The 20096-nt window shown below is 55.7% G+C and overlaps 1 pseudogene; it reads right to left on the minus strand.

Moving 5' to 3' along the window:
- LOC120395131 overlaps window positions 1–19849 on the minus strand; it is a 32338-nt pseudogene extending 12489 nt beyond the window's left edge.
- Window positions 19850–20096: the final 247 nt, after the last annotated feature.

Below are 20096 nucleotides of genomic sequence, written 5' to 3' on the forward strand. Positions count from 1 at the left end.
AGAGACCTGCCTTCTATTTCCAACTCTGACTTGTGTGATCCTGGCCAAATCCCCTCCCCTCTCCATGCCTCAGTTTCCAAACATTCCTACTTTATTATTATTATTCTTATTTATTAGGTGTATTATGGTACGTGTAGGACCCCACCCTCCCAAGCCCAGGGCTAGGACCTGTACAGACACAGAGCAAAAAGACAGACCCAGCCTCTCACTATGTGTTTTTGTCCCCACGGAGCTCAGGACAATAAAAGTCTCCACCCCCCAGATGAGAACGTTTTCTCCCTAAGAGATTTAAGGTTGTTCAGGGTTTGGTTACCTTTTTCAGCGTAGACCCATAATCTGGATTAAACAGAAAAGAGGGAAAACGATTACTCGGTAGTTCTGTAATCGAACCCTAAGAGTTCTCAGACTAAATTAAAGCAGAATTGTATTTCTGTTTGTGGGTGACCAGTATGTGCGAGGGAGGCTGGGTTAGAAAACTCACCTCCTGTCCCACATGGTGCCCCTTTGTCACCCCACTGGTACCTCAGCAGCATGCGACTGCAGCGGAGATGGTGATACAGAGCAGCAGCAGCAAAGGGGTTAACTAGTGCTTGTAGGCCAACCCTTTCCTTCCTCTGCTCTTGTATTCCGCCACTTGCAATTGCCCCCTCCTCAGATGTATCCCAGAATCCTTTGTGCTGCCATGCCCCAGCTGCATCCCAGAGTCCCTTGCACCACTTTGTCCATGCTGCATCCCACAAGCCCTTGCAATACTTGGCCCAAATGCATCCCAGAATCCCTTGCACCTCATGGCTTAAATGCATCCCACAATCCCTTGCACCATTTTGTGCATCCCTTACACGACTTTGTCCAGCTGCATGCCAGAATCCCTTGCACCTCATGGCCTAGATGCATCTCAGAATTCCTTGCACCACTTTGTCCATGCTGCATCCCACAATTCCTTGCAATACTTGAACCAGATGCATCCCAGAATGCATTGCACTTCATGGCCTAGATGCATCCCACAATCCCTTGTCCCCAGTCCTTCAGATAAGGCGCCCTGGGAATCAGCTGATTAGTTTCCGGGTTGCTCTAAGGAGGGCTGGCTGCAGGCAGGCTCAGGTGGCAGGAACGGAGTTGTACATCCCGCCAACACTGCTGACCTCTGCTGGACGCAGACACGTACCTGAGCTCAACTTCCCGCAGGGGGATACCCGGCCCAGACACTCCTTGTGAGCCGGGGCTTTGCATCGGCTGCAGCGATAGCCCTGGTAGAACGTGCCCCTATTCACACGGCCAAAAGAGAGAACATCTGTGTGTTAGAGTCGCCGTGGTAAATCGGGGCTTGAAGTCATCCCCCCCACCCTTCTGCCCTACTCTCTTAACCCCTACTTCTCCATGCCCCAACCCTAGCTCAGCCCTGCCCCACAAATTAACCCCAAATACGGGATCGGCCAAACTCAGGAGACGCCTTAGCCGGGAGCAGTAGTGCAGACCAGCAGCTGGTGTGGGGGATGCACATGTCCCAGGCGGGTTTCACTAGGATCCGGGCAGCTCCTACCTGAGCAGCATCTGGCAGGATTTGCAGGACGCAGTCTCCTCGAAGGAGTGCATGTGGAAGTCGTGGCCATTGGACGTGGCGTTTTCGGGGTAGATATTGGAGCTACAGGGATCAGGGGAGAGAGAGAGACCAAGTTATGCATATTATTATTATTATTATTATTTATTAGGTATATTACGGTAGCACCTAGGCGTCCCAGTCACTGGCCAGCTCCCCTTTGTGCTAAGCACTGAATATTATGGTGATACTCAGGAGCACTTTGTCCCCTAGTTCTGATGGAGCCGGCGCATTAAAAATAGCAGTGTAGCCGAGGTGGTGGGAGGAGCAGGAGGAGCTGGCCACCCTGAGGACGTGCCTATAGGCGTGGACGGGATCGTACTCAGGGCAGCTAGTGAAAGTCCCTCCTGCCATTCACACCCCCACAGCTACACTCCCATTTTTAGTGCATGGCTTGAACAGACCTAGAACAGGTACGTCTGCCTGGGCTGGACATTACAGCTGCAGCTCAGAATGTAGATTTACCCTATGTGTCTGTGCAGCGCCTGGCACAGCAGGGCCTGATCTCAACTGGGGCAGGGACCGTCTCTCGTTGTGTGTCTGTGCAGTGCCCGGCACAATGGGACCCTGATCTCAACTGGGGCAGGGACCGTCTCTCGTTGTGTGTCTGTGCAGTGCCCGGCACAATGGGACCCTGATCTCAACTGGGGCAGGGACCGTCGCTCGCTGTGTGTCTGTGCAGTGCCGGCACAATGGGCCCTGATCTCAGCTGGGGCAGGGACCGTCTCTCGCTGTGTGTCTGTGCAGTGCCAGGCACAATGGAGCCCTGATCTCAACTGGGGCAGGGTCCGTCTCTCGTTGTGTGTCTGTGCAGTGCCCGGCACAATGGGACCCTGATCTCAGCTGGGGCAGGGACCGTCTCTCGCTGTGTGTCTGTGCAGCGCCTGGCACAGCAGGGCCTGATCTCAACTGGGGCAGGGACCGTCTCTCGCTGTGTGTCTGTGCAGTGCCCGGCACAATGGAGCCCTGATCTCAGCTGGGGCAGGGACCGTCTCTCGCTGTGTGTCTGTGCAGTGCCCGGCACAATGGGCCCTGATCTCAGCTGGGGCAGGGACCGTCTCTCGCTGTGTGTCTGTGCAGTGCCAGGCACAATGGAGCCCTGATCTCAACTGGGGCAGGGTCCGTCTCTCGTTGTGTGTCTGTGCAGTGCCCGGCACAATGGGACCCTGATCTCAGCTGGGGCAGGGACCGTCTCTCGCTGTGTGTCTGTGCAGCGCCTGGCACATGTGGGCCTGATCTCAACTGGGGCAGGGACGGTCTCTCGCTGTGTGTCTGTGCAGTGCCCGGCACAATGGAGCCCTGATCTCAGCTGGGGCAGGGACCGTCTCTCGCTGTGTGTCTGTGCAGTGCCCGGCACAATGGGACCCTGATCTCAGCTGGGGCAGGGACCATCTCTCGCTGTGTGTCTGTGCAGTGCCGGCACAATGGGCCCTGATCTCAGCTGGGGCAGGGACCGTCTCTCGCTGTGTCTGTGCAGCACCCGGCACAATGGGACCCTGATCTCAACGGGGGCAGGGACCGTCTCGCTGTGTGTCTGTGCAGCGCCTGGCACAATGGTCCCTGATCTCATCTGGGGCAGGGACCGTCTCTCGCAGTGTGTCTGTGCAGCGCCTGGCACAATGGGCCCTGATCTCAACTGGGGCAGGGACCGTCTCTCGCTGTGTGTCTGTGCAGTGCCGGCACAATGGGCCCTGATCTCAGCTGGGGCAGGGACCGTCTCTCGCTGTGTGTCTGTGCAGCACCCGGCACAATGGACCCTGATCTCAACTGGGGCAGGGACCGTCTCTCGCTGTGTCTGTGCAGCGCCCGGCACAATGGAGCCCTGATCTCAACTGGGGCAGGGACCGTCTCTCGTTGTGTGTCTGTGCAGTGCCCGGCACAATGGAGCCCTGATCTCAGCTGGGGCAGGGACCGTCTCTCGCTGTGTGTCTGTGCAGTGCCGGCACAATGGGCCCCGATCTCAGCTGGGGCAGGGACCGTCTCTCGCTGTGTGTCTGTGCAGTGCCGGCACAATGGGCCCCGATCTCAGCTGGGGCAGGGACCGTCTCTCGTTGTGTGTCTGTGCAGTGCCCGGCACAATGGAGCCCTGATCTCAACTGGGGCAGGGACCGTCTCTCGCTGTGTGTCTGTGCAGTGCCGGCACAATGGAGCCCTGATCTCAGCTGGGGCAGGGACCGTCTCTCGCTGTGTGTCTGTGCAGCGCCCGGCACAATGGACCCTGATCTCAACTGGGGCAGGAACCGTCTCTCGCTGTGTGTCTGTGCAGTGCCAGCACAATGGAGCCCTGATCTCAGCTGGGGCAGGGACCGTCTCTCGCTGTGTGTCTGTGCAGCGCCTGCCACAGCAGGGCCTGATCTCAACTGGGGCAGGGACCGTCTCTCGCTGTGTCTGTGCAGCACCCGGCACAATGGGACCCTGATCTCAACTGGGGCAGGGACCGTCTCTCGCTGTGTGTCTGTGCAGTGCCGGCACAATGGGCCCTGATCTCAACTGGGGCAGGGACCGTCTCTCGCTGTGTCTGTGCAGAGCCCGCCCAATGGGCCCTGAGCTCAGCGGGGGCAGGGACCGTCTCTCGCGGTGTGTCTGTGCAGCGCCCGGCACAATGGAGCCCTAATCTCAACTGGGGCAGGGACCGTCTCTCGCTGTGTGTCTGTGCAGTGCCGGCACAATGGGCCCTGATCTCAGCTGGGGCAGGGACCGTCTCTCGCTGTGTCTGTGCAGTGCCGGCACAATGGGCCCTGATCTCAGCTGGGGCAGGGACCGTCTCTCGCTGTGTGTCTGTGCAGCACCCGGCACAATGGGCCCTGATCTCAGCTGGGGCAGGGACCGTCTCTCGCTGTGTGTCTGTGCAGTGCCGGCACAATGGGCCCTGATCTCAACTGGGGCAGGGACCGTCTCTCGCTGTGTGTCTGTGCAGTGCCGGCACAATGGACCCTGATCTCAACTGGGGCAGGGACCGTCTCTCGCTGTGTGTCTGTGCAGTGCCGGCACAATGGGCCCTGATCTCAACTGGGGCAGGGACCGTCTCTCGCTGTGTGTCTGTGCAGCACCTGACACAATGGGCCTGATCTCAACTGGGGCAGGGACCGTCTCTCGCTGTGTGTCTGTGCAGTGCCGGCACAATGGGACCCTGATCTCAACTGGGGCAGGGACCGTCTCTCGCTGTGTGTCTGTGCAGCACCCAGCACAATGGGCCCTGATCTCAGCTGGGGCAGGGACCGTCTCTCGCTGTGTGTCTGTGCAGTGCCGGCACAATGGGCCCTGATCTCAGCTGGGGCAGGGACCGTCTCTCGCTGTGTGTCTGTGCAGTGCCGGCACAATGGGCCCTGATCTCAACTGGGGCAGGGACCGTCTCTCGCTGTGTGTCTGTGCAGTGCCGGCACAATGGGCCCTGATCTCAACTGGGGCAGGGACCGTCTCTCGCTGTGTGTCTGTGCAGTGCCGGCACAATGGGCCCCGATCTCAGCTGGGGCAGGGACCGTCTCTCGCTGTGTGTCTGTGCAGTGCCCGGCACAATGGGCCCTGATCTCAGCTGGGGCAGGGACCGTCTCTCGCTGTGTCTGTGCAGCGCCCGGCACAATGGGCCCTGATCTCAGCTGGGGCCGGGCCCGTCTCGCTGTGTGTCTGTGCAGCGCCCGGCACAATGGGCCCTGATCTCAACTGGGGCAGGGACCGTCTCTCGCTGTGTGTCTGTGCAGTGCCGGCACAATGGGCCCTGATCTCAGCTGGAGCAGGGACCGTCTCTCGCTCTGTCTGTGCAGCGCCCGGCACAATGGAGCCCTGATCTCAACTGGGGCAGGGACCGTCTCTCGCTGTGTGTCTGTGCAGTGCCGGCACAATGGGCCCTGATCTCAGCTGGGGCAGGGACCGTCTCTCGCTGTGTGTCTGTGCAGTGCCGGCACAATGGGCCCTGATCTCAGCTGGGGCAGGGACCGTCTCTCGCTGTGTCTGTGCAGCGCCCGGCACAATGGGCCCTGATCTCAACTGGGGCAGGGACCGTCTCTCGCTGTGTCTGTGCAGTGCCGGCACAATGGGCCCTGATCTCAACTGGGGCAGGGACCGTCTCTCGCTGTGTGTCTGTGCAGTGCCGGCACAATGGGCCCTGATCTCAGCTGGGGCAGGGACCGTCTCTCGCTCTGTCTGTGCAGCGCCCGGCACAATGGAGCCCTGATCTCAACTGGGGCAGGGACCGTCTCTCGCTGTGTGTCTGTGCAGTGCCGGCACAATGGGCCCTGATCTCAGCTGGGGCAGGGACCGTCTCTCGCTGTGTGTCTGTGCAGTGCCGGCACAATGGGCCCTGATCTCAACTGGGGCAGGGACCGTCTCTCGCTGTGTCTGTGCAGCGCCCGGCACAATGGAGCCCTGATCTCAACTGGGGCAGGGACCGTCTCTCGCTGTGTGTCTGTGCAGTGCCGGCACAATGGGCCCTGATCTCAACTGGGGCAGGGACCGTCTCTCGCTGTGTGTCTGTGCAGTGCCGGCACAATGGGCCCTGATCTCAACTGGGGCAGGGACCGTCTCTCGCTCTGTCTGTGCAGCGCCCGGCACAATGGGCCCTGATCTCAGCTGGGGCAGGGACCGTCTCTCGCTGTGTGTCTGTGCAGTGCCGGCACAATGGGCCCTGATCTCAGCTGGGGCAGGGACCGTCTCTCGCTGTGTGTCTGTGCAGTGCCGGCACAATGGGCCCTGATCTCAACTGGGGCAGGGACCGTCTCTCGCTGTGTCTGTGCAGCGCCCGGCACAATGGGACCCGATCTCAACTGGGGCAGGGACCGTCTCTCGCTGTGTGTCTGTGCAGTGCCGGCACAATGGGCCCTGATCTCAGCTGGGGCAGGGACCGTCTCTCGCTGTGTCTGTGCAGCGCCCGGCACAATGGGCCCTGATCTCAGCTGGGGCAGGGACCGTCTCTCGCTGTGTGTCTGTGCAGTGCCGGCACAATGGGCCCTGATCTCAACTGGGGCAGGGACCGTCTCTCGCTGTGTGTCTGTGCAGTGCCGGCACAATGGGCCCTGATCTCAGCTGGGGCAGGGACCGTCTCTCGTTGTGTGTCTGTGCAGTGCCCGGCACAATGGAGCCCTGATCTCAGCTGGGGCAGGGACCGTCTCTCGCTGTGTGTCTGTGCAGTGCCCGGCACAATGGACCCCTGATCTCAGCTGGGGCAGGGACCGTCTCTCGCTGTGTGTCTGTGCAGTGCCGGCACAATGGGCCCTGATCTCAGCTGGGGCAGGGACCGTCTCTCGCTGTGTGTCTGTGCAGTGCCGGCACAATGGGCCCCGATCTCAGCTGGGGCAGGGACCGTCTCGTTGTGTGTCTGTGCAATGCCCGGCACAATGGAGCCCTGATCTCAGCTGGGGCAGGGACCGTCTCTCGCTGTGTGTCTGTGCAGTGCCGGCACAATGGGCCCTGATCTCAACTGGGGCAGGGACCGTCTCTCGCTGTGTCTGTGCAGCGCCCGGCACAATGGAGCGCTGATCTCAAATGGGGGAGGGACCGTCTCTCGCTGTGTGTCTGTGCAGTGCCGGCACAATGGAGCCCTGATCTCAACTGGGGCAGGGACCGTCTCTCGCTGTGTGTCTGTGCAGTGCCCGGCACAATGGAGCCCTGATCTCAACTGGGGCAGGGACCGTCTCTCGCTGTGTGTCTGTGCAGTGCCGGCACAATGGACCCTGATCTCAAATGGGGCAGGGACCGTCTCTCGCTGTGTGTCTGTGCAGTGCCAGCACAATGGAGCCCTGATCTCAACTGGGGCAGGGACCGTCTCTCGCTGTGTGTCTGTGCAGCGCCTGGCACAGCAGGGCCTGATCTCAACTGGGGCAGGGACCGTCTCTCGCTGTGTCTGTGCAGCACCCGGCACAATGGGACCCTGATCTCAACTGGGGCAGGGACCGTCTCTCGCTGTGTGTCTGTGCAGCACCCAGCACAATGGGCCCTGATCTCAGCTGGGGCAGGGACCGTCTCTCGCTGTGTGTCTGTGCAGCGCCCGGCACAATGGAGCCCTAATCTCAACTGGGGCAGGTACCGTCTCTCGCTGTGTGTCTGTGCAGTGCTGGCACAATGGGCCCTGATCTCAGCTGGGGCAGGGACCGTCTCTCGCTGTGTGTCTGTGCAGTGCCAGCACAATGGAGCCCTGATCTCAACTGGGGCAGGGACCGTCTCTCGCTGTGTGTCTGTGCAGTGCCGGCACAATGGGCCCCGATCTCAGCTGGGGCAGGGACCGTCTCTCGCTGTGTGTCTGTGCAGTGCCGGCACAATGGACCCTGATCTCAACTGGGGCAGGGACCGTCTCTCGCTGTGTGTCTGTGCAGTGCCGGCACAATGGGCCCTGATCTCAACTGGGGCAGGGACCGTCTCTCGCTGTGTGTCTGTGCAGTGCCGGCACAATGGGCCCCGATCTCAGCTGGGGCAGGGACCGTCTCTCGCTGTGTGTCTGTGCAGTGCCCGGCACAATGGGCCCTGATCTCAGCTGGGGCAGGGACCGTCTCTCGCTGTGTCTGTGCAGCGCCCGGCACAATGGGCCCTGATCCTCATCAGAACCTGGGGGCACTGCCACTTTACCACTAATAATCTAGCAAGCAATAACCCACCAAGGAGAGCGGGGGCAGGACGCGGCAGAGAAGTTTCAGAGAAGGGCTGGGACAGATTTTTGACACCGAATCTGCAGAGAATCAGTGGGCAGGGATGGGAGTGAGGGTTGGGGGAGGGGGGAACGTACATGGACATTTCAAACTGTTCCATCCACTTCTTCTTCAGCTCTCGTGTCTTGAAGAAGGGTTCGTAGCCTTGGGTCCCGTAACTACAGATCAAGTGGAACATGTAAGTCCACTGGAAAAGACAAGCACACGGATATTTAACAGTCCCCCTGGAACTCATGGGGCAGAGGTCCCACCTTCCCAGTGATTGCATATCGGACAAGGGGACTCAAAGAGAGACATGAAACCACACCCCATCCCACTCCCAGCAGCAGCACACAGGGGCAGTGTGGACTCGAAATGAAAGCAAGGGAGTGGGAAGTCAGGATGTCTGGGGTCTATTCCCAGCCTTGGGAGGGGAATGAAGTCTAGTGGTTACAGCTAGGGAAGGAGGAGTCGGACTACCAGGGTTCTACTCCCAGCTTTTGGAAGGAGTGTTGACCCGTAGTTAAAGCAGGGTGTGCGTGGAAGCCAGGGCTCCTGGGTTCTATTCCTGGCTGTTGAGAAGAGTGTGTCCCGTAGTCAAAGCAGGGGGACTAGCAGCCAGGACTCCTGGGTTCTATTCTTGGCTGCTGGGAGGAATGTGCCCAGGGTTAGAACAGCGGGACTAGGAGTGGGAGTTATTTTGCTGACTCTCCCTGGCAGCCGGAACTGGCAGGTCTCATCAGCTCCAACCCAGGAGCAGAAAAGGGCTGAGCCGGGGGGAAGAGGAGCTAGTGCAGGGGCAGATACTGGGATCAGCCAAGCTAAGGAGACACCTTAGGCCAATGTTTGGGTGGTAATGGTGCAGACTCTGTATGTGTGTGGTCACTGCCCCTTACTGGGGGAAATACCTGTTCTGTGTAAGTGTGGGTCTGGCTGTGTATCGATGTGCAGGAGGGAGTGCACACGTGTTGTGTTAGCAGGGTGGGAGAGGCTCCGGCTCACACCCACAACACAGCATTACCTTCTTATTGTCCTTTTCTCCCAAGGAGTCGTCCCGGATCTGGTAAGTGTGGAGGTCGATGAAATCCCTCATCTCGTAGGAGTCCCCTTTCCGCTTGCAAATGAGCAGAGCTTGGTCCAGGAGGAAGGCATACCTGCAAGGAACAGGCCCCGACACGGAGAGGGATGAAGACGGAACCCGGGGCAGATGAGCCACAGACGGGCCACGGGCGGAGGGTGGCGAGAGGAATGCACATCTGACTTATATGAGCTCCATATGTGCAGGGAGAGGGATAGCTCAGTGGTTTGAGCATTGGCCTGCTAAACCCAGGGTTGTGAGCTCAATCCCTGAGGGGGCCACTTAGGGATCTGGGGCAAAAATCAGTACTTGGTCCTGCTAGTGAAGGCAGGGGGCTGGACTCAATGACCTTTCGAGGTCCCCTCCAGTTCTAGGAGAGTGGTATCTCCTATTATTATAAGACTTTAGCCCTGCTCTGGATGCAGTGGGAGGCCATACACTTAATCCAGGTCTACATGCAACAACGAAGTCGACCCAGCTACGTCACTCAGGGCATCCACACCCCTGAGCGAGGAATTTAAGCTGATCTAAACCCCAGTGCAGACAGCGCTAGGCTGACGGGACAATTCTTCCATCAACCTAGCTACGGCATCTCAGGGAAGTGGATTAGCTACGGGATAGGAGAACACCTCCGGTGAGAGTCTGCACTGAAACACTGGCTGATCTCTAAGGGCCAGGCCCCTGGGACACGTTCTCCATCCTTTGCTATTCTCTGGATCTCAGGATGACACTATTAAGGACCATATCTGCTCTAGATTCCCGCAGCTGCCCCAGGGCTTGTTCTTGAAATAGGCAGAAGGGAGGTGGTTCAAGACCGCAAATTATTTTTATTTTGTTTTATTTGCAGGAAATTTCCTCTTCTTCCCCCCACCCCCAAATCAATTTGGAGTTTATCAAAATTTTCCTGCTCCCTCCCCCCCTAAAATGTGGACCAAAAACCCAATCAACCCAAACCTGTGTTTTTTCAGTTTAAATTGTCGATACAAATTATTTCTGAAAAATATTCATTTGTCTAGGAATCATTATGTCCAGCCAGGGCATTTCCCCACCACCGCGTTCGTTTTCAATGAAAAGCCTTTTTTGTTGTTGTTGTTGAAATGGAAAAGAATCCAACCAACCCCGCCAATAACACACGACAGGACACATTATACCTTGAAAACGCTGGCGCTAACACCCCAGTTCAGGACACCACTTAAACACATGCCTAAGTGCCCTTCCTGAATAGGGGTGGGATCCTGAATGGAGGCCGGAAGCATGTGCTGACTGCTAAGCAGTTGCTGTGACTTAAAGCTCAGCATGTGCTTAAATGGGTTGCTGAATGGGGGCCCAGAGCTCTAGCATCTTGCACACTGGAGCCCCGGGTTGGTTCTGTTGGTGGCAGAGATGGCTGCCATGGACCCCGACCTGGGAATCGCTGTCCCAGACTCTTGTTATGTGATCAGATGCATCATGGTCCCTTCTGGTGAAAGTCAGCAGCCTAAGAGCAATGGGATTAGCCCTGGCGTTGGCCCCACAGCCCAAGGAGGGAAAAGAGTTTGTAAACTACTTCTATGACCTTAAATCAAGATGGCAAACCTTCCATCGCCTAGGGCAGGTGTCCCCGACGCAGTGCCTGCCGGGGCGTCTAAGTGCGCCCGCGTACTGTCCGGCAGACGAGCATCCGCCGAAATGCCGCCGCCAAGCTGCGTCATCCAGAGGCATCACCGCCGAAATGCTGCTGATTTTCAGCGGCATTTCGGTGGCGACGCCTCTGGATGATGCTGCTTGTTGGCGGCATTTCGGCGGTGACATCTATTGACATTGCCGCTTGTCGGCGTAATTTCGGCAGATGCTCGTCCACCGCCACAGTCCTCCGTGGCTCGTCGTCTGGTGCCTGCCAGATGAAAAAGGTTGCGGCCCACTGACCTAGGGAGTTTATTGATCATATCTGTATTGCATGGGGAAGCCCTCCAGCATCGATTCAGCCCCCATTCCCAGCTAAGTGACATGCCCCAGATCACCCAGCAGGCCAGTGATCGTAGAACCCAGGTCTCCTGAGTCCCAGTCCAGTGCTCTGTCCACTAGGCAGTGTGGCTGCCACTCAAAGCCACACAGCTCGGCTCTCTGCCTGCGCTCACCTGTCCATCTTGGAGCTTTTCCTCAGAACTGATGACCTTTAGCTCCCCGTCAATCTTCGGCCTCCCATACTGAGCCAGGGACTGTGACTAAGAGGAGAAGGGGGACAGAAAACCAAACCCTCTTACAGGAATTCAGTCTGAGATGTGTGGAAGCAGCAGGCTGAAGAGATGCCATATACCTCCCTAGCGGCTGGCGCAAAGACGGTAAGAGTCTATGACTGCTACTGGATGATGGAGTGACTCTTATAGCTAAAGAGGGAAAACCTCTGTGCTTGGTCCTGGGTTCACTCCATGGGGGGGCATATTAGATATTAGGCTGCACAAGCTTCCTGGAGCTGAACAAAGGGTGGTAGCGATAATTCTGGCACCGTCTGCTCTAGAAATACCACAGCAACCAGTAGGAGCGGGGAAAGGGAACTGGTCTAGACAGAGGCAGCTCTAACAATGGCCAGGAAGCTGTTGAGTGTGTATAAAACCAGGGCTGGCTCCAGCATTTTTGCTGCCCCAAGCAGCGGGAAAAAAAAATTAGCTGCAATCGGCAGCAGCTCAACTGCCGCCGCTTTGTTCTTCGGCGGCAATTCGGCAACACATCCTTCCCTCTGAGAACCAAAGTGCTGGACGTGCCGCCCCTCTCCGTTGGCCGCCCCAAGCATCTGTTTGCTGCGCTGGTGCCTGGAGCCAGCCCTGTATAACACACACTCAGGTTTGTATTGTATATACACCTCTACCCAGATATAACGCTGTCCTCGGGAGCCAAATAAATCTTACTGCGTTATAGGTGAAACCCCGTTATATCAAACTTGCTTTGATCCGCCAGAGCACGCAGCCCCCCCAACCACCCGGAGCACTGCTTTACCGCGTTATATCCGAATTCGTGTTATATCGGGGTAGAGGTGTACATATTCCAGGGGAAAGGAGAAAAGGGATACAGTCGGCTGGGAAAAAAATAATTTCAAAAAATAATTTCACTCGTTTGATATAATTAGTTCATTAAAGAGAATGCACAAATGAAAAGAAATGAACAAAAAAATGAAAGGAAAAGAGTAAAACAATGAAAAAGAATGAAAGAACAAATAAAAAGAATGAAAGAGGAAAAATGAAAGAACAAATGAAAGAACCAACCAACAACAGGTGAATGAATGAAAAAAAAAGAACAAATGAATAAAAGAAAATGAATTAAAGAACAAAAAAAGAAAAAGAGGAAGAATGATTGAAGGAACAAACAAATAAAGGAGCGAACAAACGGATGAGAGAGGAGAAATGAACGAACAAGTAAAGGAGTGAACAAATACAGGCGTGAACAAACGCAAGATTGAAAGAGGAAGAATGAACGAATAAAGGCAGGGCTTTGGAGCTGTGCTCCGGCTCCACTCCAGCTCCAGGCAAAAACCTGCAGCTCCACTGCTCTGGAGCTGCTCTGCGCTCCGGCTCTGGACTCCGCTCCAAAGCCCTGAATAAAGGAATGAATGAAAGAGGAAGAAGGAACAAATAAAGGAACAAATAGATAAAGGAGCGAACGTGAACCATGGTGGAGGAAGAATGAATGAATGAATGAATGCAGGAAGAAATAAATGGAGGAATAAACAAATGAAAGAGGAAAAATGAATGAAGGAATGAAGGAAGGAATAAACAGACAATGATGAAGGGAAAAAGAAAGGAAAAAAAAATAGTTGGAGATATACCAATCTCCTAGAACTGGAAGGGACCTTGAAAGTTCAGTGAGTCCAGCCCCCTGCCTTCACTAGCAGGACCAATTTTTGCCCCAGATCATTAAGTGGCCTCCTCAAGGATTGAACTCTCAACTCTGGGTTTAGCAGGCCAGTGTTCAAACCACTGAGCTATTCCTCCCCCAAAGGAAGAGACCGCTGGAAGCAGCAAAGGCAGTAGCTGTGGCCCAGGGACTCACCAGTTTCTCTATGGAGAGCTGGAAGTTGGTGAGCCGTTTCAGGGTCTCATTGTCTCCCTTGATCTCGTTCACGCACTGTGCCAGGTCCTAAGGGATGGAGGGTGGAGGAACACAATGACCACTTGGTCAGTACCAGCCGTGCCTGAGGGTGTGATCCATGGCTGGGTTTTCCCTTCAGGGGCATTCGCTGCTGGGGACACGGCCCCATCTGATGTCTGCCCATTAAAAAGGGGGGTTTCCTTGGGGCAGAGTGATATCCCTTGCTGGCAAAAGGGGCGCCAGACCCCTGCATTACTGCTCTGCCCCACCGCCACCCAATGGGGTGTACTGAATAGCTCCAGTGCAGTATCCCAGTAGCACCCCTCCCGACTGCCTGCTCCAGCCCCAGCTTCCCCACCCGACAAGCCCCCCCACTCCACAGCCCCTAGCCCACAAACCCCCCACCACTCCCCTCAGCACCAGCCTCCCCACCCGACAAGACCTCAACCTTTCAGCACCAGCACTAGCTCCTCCACTCCCCAGCTCACGGCGCCAAAAGCAACATATATTTGTTACATTATATTTATTCTAGTGTATTTATTTAGGCTTAGCAGATTTTTTTTGAATTTTAACTGAGACTATCAAAGTGTATTTAATGTTTGTAGCTTTAAATTTTCACCGGTGCGCGAACTTCTGGGTTTTAAGCATTTTTTCCCCTATTTTTATTGGTTTAAATGTTCACACTTAGGGATAATTACGAGGTGCTCAGACAAGGAGGTACTGACAGCGGATTCACAACCTGTGAACATCACCCGTCGCATACACAAAGTAAATACCCTCCAACCAACAAATCAGCCCTGTTTTCACTAGCCATTCGCTAGTCCAGTGGTTCTCAACCGGGGGTCCGCAGCCCCCTGGGGGTCCACAAGCCCTTTCAGGGTGGCCGCAGAGCCCCGCCACTGAAACCCAGTGCCCCAAGCCCCAGCACCCCCCGAGGGAACACAAGGGTGTTGCCTCCCAAACTGCAGTACCTTACCCAGAGTGGGGTAGTCCTGGGGGCAGCTTCACCCACCCCACCTCCTCCTCTCCCTCAGCCCCCACCCTCTGGCCAGATGCTAGGCAGGAAGGCAGCGCGGGGCAGCTGCTCCTCTGGCTGGTGGTGCCATGGAGTGGGCAGCTGTGGCATTCTCCCATCCGCCTCTGGCGCTTGGGGTTGCGTCTGCTCCTCAGCTCCCAGCCTCCTTTGACTGCTCACGCAGCCGGTCAGAGCTGCCCAGGCAGAGCCCTCTAGAAGCAGCCACCGGCTCCAGCCCCAGACAGGTGGGTGACCTGATGAGATGAGTCGGGAGGGGGACTCCCTCCCTGGACCCCGCTGTGCAGAGCTGGCCCGAGCCCTGCCAGCCCTTGTTCCCCCACAATAGAAGTCAAACTACCCCTATGCCCGGAGGCCCCCCAACCAAAACATTGAGAAACCCTCATGACTGTCCTGAAAGTTGACAACACCCGGGAGACGCAGAGCCGGCCTCACCCGCATGGCATCCAGCGCCAGCCGCAAGTTCTCCTTTTCTGACGGCTCCACCGTATGTTTCACCAGCTCCTGGAGAGAGGATGCATTTGACCGACTCAAAGGCATTTCTGGCTCCTCCAGCAGAGGGTGCCAGGGTTCCCCAGCTCCCCAGAGCGAAGCATCATGGGGCAGAGCCAGGAGCCCATATAGTGCTGGGTGCTGTACGTTATTTATTAGATATATTACGGTAGCACCTAGGTGCTCCAGTTATGGCCCAGGACATACGTCCTGTACAAACAAAGAGAACATAAAGACGGCTCCTGCCCCGAAGAGCAGACTTTCTAGTCGGAAGTTGACGCCGGGCTTCGATGGAAGAGCCGGTCAGACCCAGCTGGTACTGAGGGGGATTAAACCAAGCCGAACACCTGCAGGTTTTGTTTTTTTCCAATGGTGGTCATTGTTCTGCCTATTTTATACAGGGAAACTGAGGCACAGAGAGGGGAAAGGACTTGCCCATGGTCACACAGCAGGCCAATGGTACAGCCAGGAACAGAACCCCAGCCTACCCCCCACTTTACCCCACAAGACCCCACTCCCCTCCCTGAGCTGAAAATAGAACCCAGGTGTCCTGACTCCCAATCCATGACCCTTCTGCACAGACCACCCCCCATTGACCAGGGTCCTTCGTGCCCATCCCCAGCTTACAGCCGAGGGGCCGTACCTGCAGGAGCAGATGGTATTTCAGCACCCGTTGCATGGGCACCATCAGCAGGTCACGCAGGGTGAAGCGCCCATTGTTGGCTCGCTGGGAGCATACCTACACAACAGGAGTGCAGGACAGGACAGCGTTGGCAGGGGGAGATGCTCAGTGTGCTGAGGGCCTGGCCAGAAGGACCCACACCCGAGCTACTGGCTACCCTGGCCACTTCCCCCAGTCAGCCAGGGCTTTGCTCTCTGCCCCAGCCCCAGTCCCCTCCTAGGCTGCTTCAAGCCCCGCAGGGCAGGAGCGGGTAACCACCCGGCTACAAGCACATTGAAGACGTAAGACAAAAGGGGCAAAGGTTTGTTAATTAATTACATTGTTTCTTCTTCATTTCCCAGCTGACAGGTGTACGGATTCATCTGTCCTGCCTATGCAAACTGTGACAACGTCGCCGGGAGCTACCGCTGCACCTGCAAACGTGGGTTTGCATCTAGCTCTGGGCAGTGGCACTTCACTGATGCGACAGTGACATGCAGCGGTGAGTGTGAGCTCCTGAGCCCAGCTAGGAAAAGGGGAGCCGTGCAGTGGGGCCACTGCTAAGTAGCTTGCACTAGTGTCACTGGGAGTGGCTCTTCCGCTTGCAGCGAAGGTTCGGTATCGAGTATTTCGCTGTCTGGAAAGCGCGATGCAGTGACTAAGGGGGATACATGTGGCCAAGGAGATTTAGTGACTTGGCTTCCCCAGCCTGTCAATCTGTCCCTCCCCAAACCACGGGACAGCCAATCAAATGGAAAAAGCCATAGTGCAGTCTGGACGCAGCCCTGGCGCAGCTATCCCATCATGGGGATGGGTGGCTGAATTCCTCCTGGAGCAGCCCAGGGTGTAGAAAGAGTCCCCTCAAGCCCTGATTCCATTCCTTGTACAGAGGGGAGGAGCATATTAAGGCCCCGCCTCCTTCCCACCCACTTTTGGGACACTATGACCCAGCAGGAGGAATATGGAGGAAAGCGTGATCCTCACGAAGGCCTGGGGGGAGCTTCCTTGTGGGCTCTCTACTCCTGTGCACCCATGTCGGGGGCCATTCACAATCCAGTCCTAAAATAGATAAAAGAAAACTGGTTTTTCTACATGCTGCAGTATTAACCTGTAGAACTGCTTGCCACAGTGTCCCATGAAGGCTGCAAATTTATCAGGTTTCGAAGAAGGAGTCGACTTTGATATAAATAATGAGAACAACTGAAATGATCGTCTGAAGCATCTAGTACCAGCCACTGTTGAAAGCAGGATTCTGGGCTAGATGGGTCACTGGTCTGAGCCAGCTCTGACACAGAGCAGAGCGATGGATCCAAAACGCCACTGAGGCTGGTGGAAATTTTCTTACTGACTCCAATGGGCTTTGGCTCAGGGTGTGGGTGGCTTGTGGCAGTAAAACCCTGGTGTTCTAGCATCACGCGGGTCCAACCTGGATTCCCTCCCCCAGATATTGACGAATGCTCCCGGGACCCATTGCCCTGTGGCACCAGCTCCATCTGCACCAACACACGGGGCAGTTACACCTGTAAGTGTCGCCCAGGCTACCTCCGCGGCAGCCAGCCTGGCATCCCGTTCAGCTGCACAGTTGAGCGTCCCGTGCGGGGGCTGTGGGTGGAGCTCTGGGGGTGGGAGGCTGAGGCCGGCTCTCCGGTCGTCCTGCAGATGAGAGCGAGGGTCTGAGCGGCTCCGCCTGCCCACCCAGAGGTGCGACTGTCTCCAGAGCCCCGGGAAGTGGGGCGAGCTGGCTGTGTCTTCACTGCTGGCTCCCCAGTGCTGCTCAGTGGGTCGGGCGACTGCCTGGGAATGAGGAAATGGGAGTTCCAGTCCCAGCGCTGCTCCTGATTTACTGAGTGTCTGCCCCTCTCCTGGCCTCTGTCCCCCTCCCACTCTTTGTCTTGTTGGACTGTAAGTTCGCACTATGTCTGTGCAGCACCTAGCACAGTGGGGCCTCTAGGTGCCACCGTAATGCATGTAATAAAGACACAGACAAATTCCAAGTCATCTCCTGGCAGATGTGGATGAATGTGCCCAAACCCCTGCAATCCGCCCCTTCTACTCCTTGCATCTGGGCCATGCGTTGCCCAGGCCTGCCCCCCGTTCCTCCCCCAGCACACTGCCAAAGAGCTGATGGCAGCCGGTGGGAGGCACTGTGGGGGACAGGGGCGAGCTGATTGGCAGGGCTCGAGGCGGGGGCCCCTGCTGGTGGGTGCTCAGCACCCACTATTTTTTTTCCATGGGTGCTTCAGGCCCAGAGCACCCACGGAGTCGGCACCTATGGATGTGACCCAGTCTAGCAGCTGGGACCCCAGACCATGGCCTAGACACTTTGTAACTTAGCAACTGATGACCTGAAGGCCCATCCCAACTTGGAGCCAGCCAGTTAGGGGCAGTGGAGAGAACAAAGAGCTGCAGGAGAGTCCAGTTAGGAGCAATGGAGAGAACAAAGAGCTGCAGGAGAGTCCCCTGGAGATCTGTTTGCCTGGGGAAGATGGAGGAGAGGCCTGGGAGGTTATATAGGGTAGAGGACATAGGTAGGAGGAGTCACTGCTGGACTGGGAACAAAGAGCGGCCTGAGCCCACCTGGATGGGGACAAGCCCAGCAGGACGGTGCTGAGAGTTTTTGCTCAAGGCCCCTGAGAACTACCTGTGCTAGGTTCAGACGTACAATGAGCCCTTCTGTTTTGCATGGGCAGGGAGTCACTGCAGTCCAGAGATGGAGGTTGCATTGCTTCCTCTGGGTGTGAAGCCTTCTCCAGGGGTCCAGTCCAAGTAGACTCACTGAGGCGAGGTCACACAGGGAGGGAGGCATGCTGAAGGCTCAGAGGTGTGGTACTGGGAGGTCGAGGAGCCTACGGCTTAAATCCCAAGCAGTGAGTACAGTCAATACACTAAAGAGCGGTTCCTCCCACGGGCTGTCGAAGCCAAGAGAGCATTCGCCTGTGGGTCTGTGGCAACCTGTTCCACAGATTAACTATCCTCATAGAAAGTTTTTCCAAATGTCTAACCTAAATCTCCCTCACTGCAAAGTAAGCTGATTCCCCTTTCTCCTATCTTCAGTGCACCTGGAGAACAGTTGTTCACCATCCTGTCCCTAACAGCCCTTAACCTAACTTATATGAAGCCTGTTATCAGGTCCCCTCCTCAGTATTCATTTCTCAAGAATAAATATGTCCATTTTTAACCTCCTGTCTTGCATAGGACACCTTTGTTAATACACTGCAGAATGGTATTTGTCTTTTTCTCAATAGCCTCACGTTGTTGACGCATATTCAGTTTGTGGTCCACTGTAACCCCAGCTCCTTTTCTGTAATATCAGTACCTAGGCCATTTAATGCATTTCATTTTGTCCTCCTGGCTGAAATATTTGCAGTAATTAAGATAAATTCAACAAAGATGGTTTCAGACCAATTCTCCAATTTGTCAAGATTGTTTTGAATTCTAGTCCTGTCCTCAAAACTGCTAGCACCCCTTCCCAGCTTGGTGGTGCCTGCAGCATTTCTAAGTCTATTCTCCACTGGAGCATATAAATCATTAACGAAAACTGTCAGAGCCAGAACCGGCCCTTGTAGGACCCCACTAGCAATGTTTTCCCACTGTGAGAGTAACTACTGAGAGTCTTTACAGTCATTTCATCTAGACCTGAGCCATAAACAATGTAGACCAACCTATGTGAGATACAGACGCAGCCGTGGGTTCCTGTTCCTTCTGCTGCTGTCTCTGACGTGGGTATCCAGTACAGGAAGGGAGTTTGTACCTTTACTCTGGCTAAGCAGAATAACCCCTTCCCTCCTGTAACATGCCCTGGGGGTGTGTGGTCCATGTGGGGCTGCCCCAATCCCCCTTCCTTACCCCACTCAGTGGAACAGATTTGGTTCCATTTACCCCAATTGAAAAGGAGAGTGGTCCTGGAGGCAGTGCTTTGTAGGTGCCTTTATACCCATCTATAAAATGGAGCCAACAATGCTCTAGAAGTGCTTGGGATTATTGTATTGCAGTTGCCTGTGACAGCCCTCACTGAAACTGCCAAGGTTAGGGCAGGCTGCAAAAGGGAGAGCAAAACTGGTGGTTAATACTGAGGTTAAACTCACCAACCAGTAATAAACTGTGCTTCTCATCCCCCCCATACTGGTCACTGAGAAGCTGAAAAAAGAAATCACCTTGTGTTTCAGTTCTCTGGCTCCCAATCAGCACCTAGGTCCAGTACAGTGAGAAATTATTTAAAAACTCTGCTCGCTATACAAAATATTCTGTTGACCCCAAAGGGTCAGCCACACTGCCAGGTCAGTATTAGGTTGGATCTTACCCAAAATGCCATGCTGCCAGCCAATCCTTTAGTGTCTAAAACTAAAGGTTTATTATAAGGAAAAAAGAAAGAAGAGAGTTGTTAAATGACAAAGCGCTCAGATACACACAGAAACTTCAAGGGCCATATATCAAGTTCTTAGCAGTATTGGTGAGTTCGCTGGCTTGAAAGTCCCTCTGGAACATCCACAGCTTGGATGGGTCATTCAGTCCTTTGTTCGGAGCTTTGGCTTGTAGAAAACTCACTCCAGAGATAAGGA

This window comes from Mauremys reevesii, unplaced genomic scaffold, assembly GCF_016161935.1.
Source record: "Mauremys reevesii isolate NIE-2019 unplaced genomic scaffold, ASM1616193v1 Contig97, whole genome shotgun sequence".
Taxonomy (NCBI): Eukaryota; Metazoa; Chordata; order Testudines; family Geoemydidae; genus Mauremys; species Mauremys reevesii.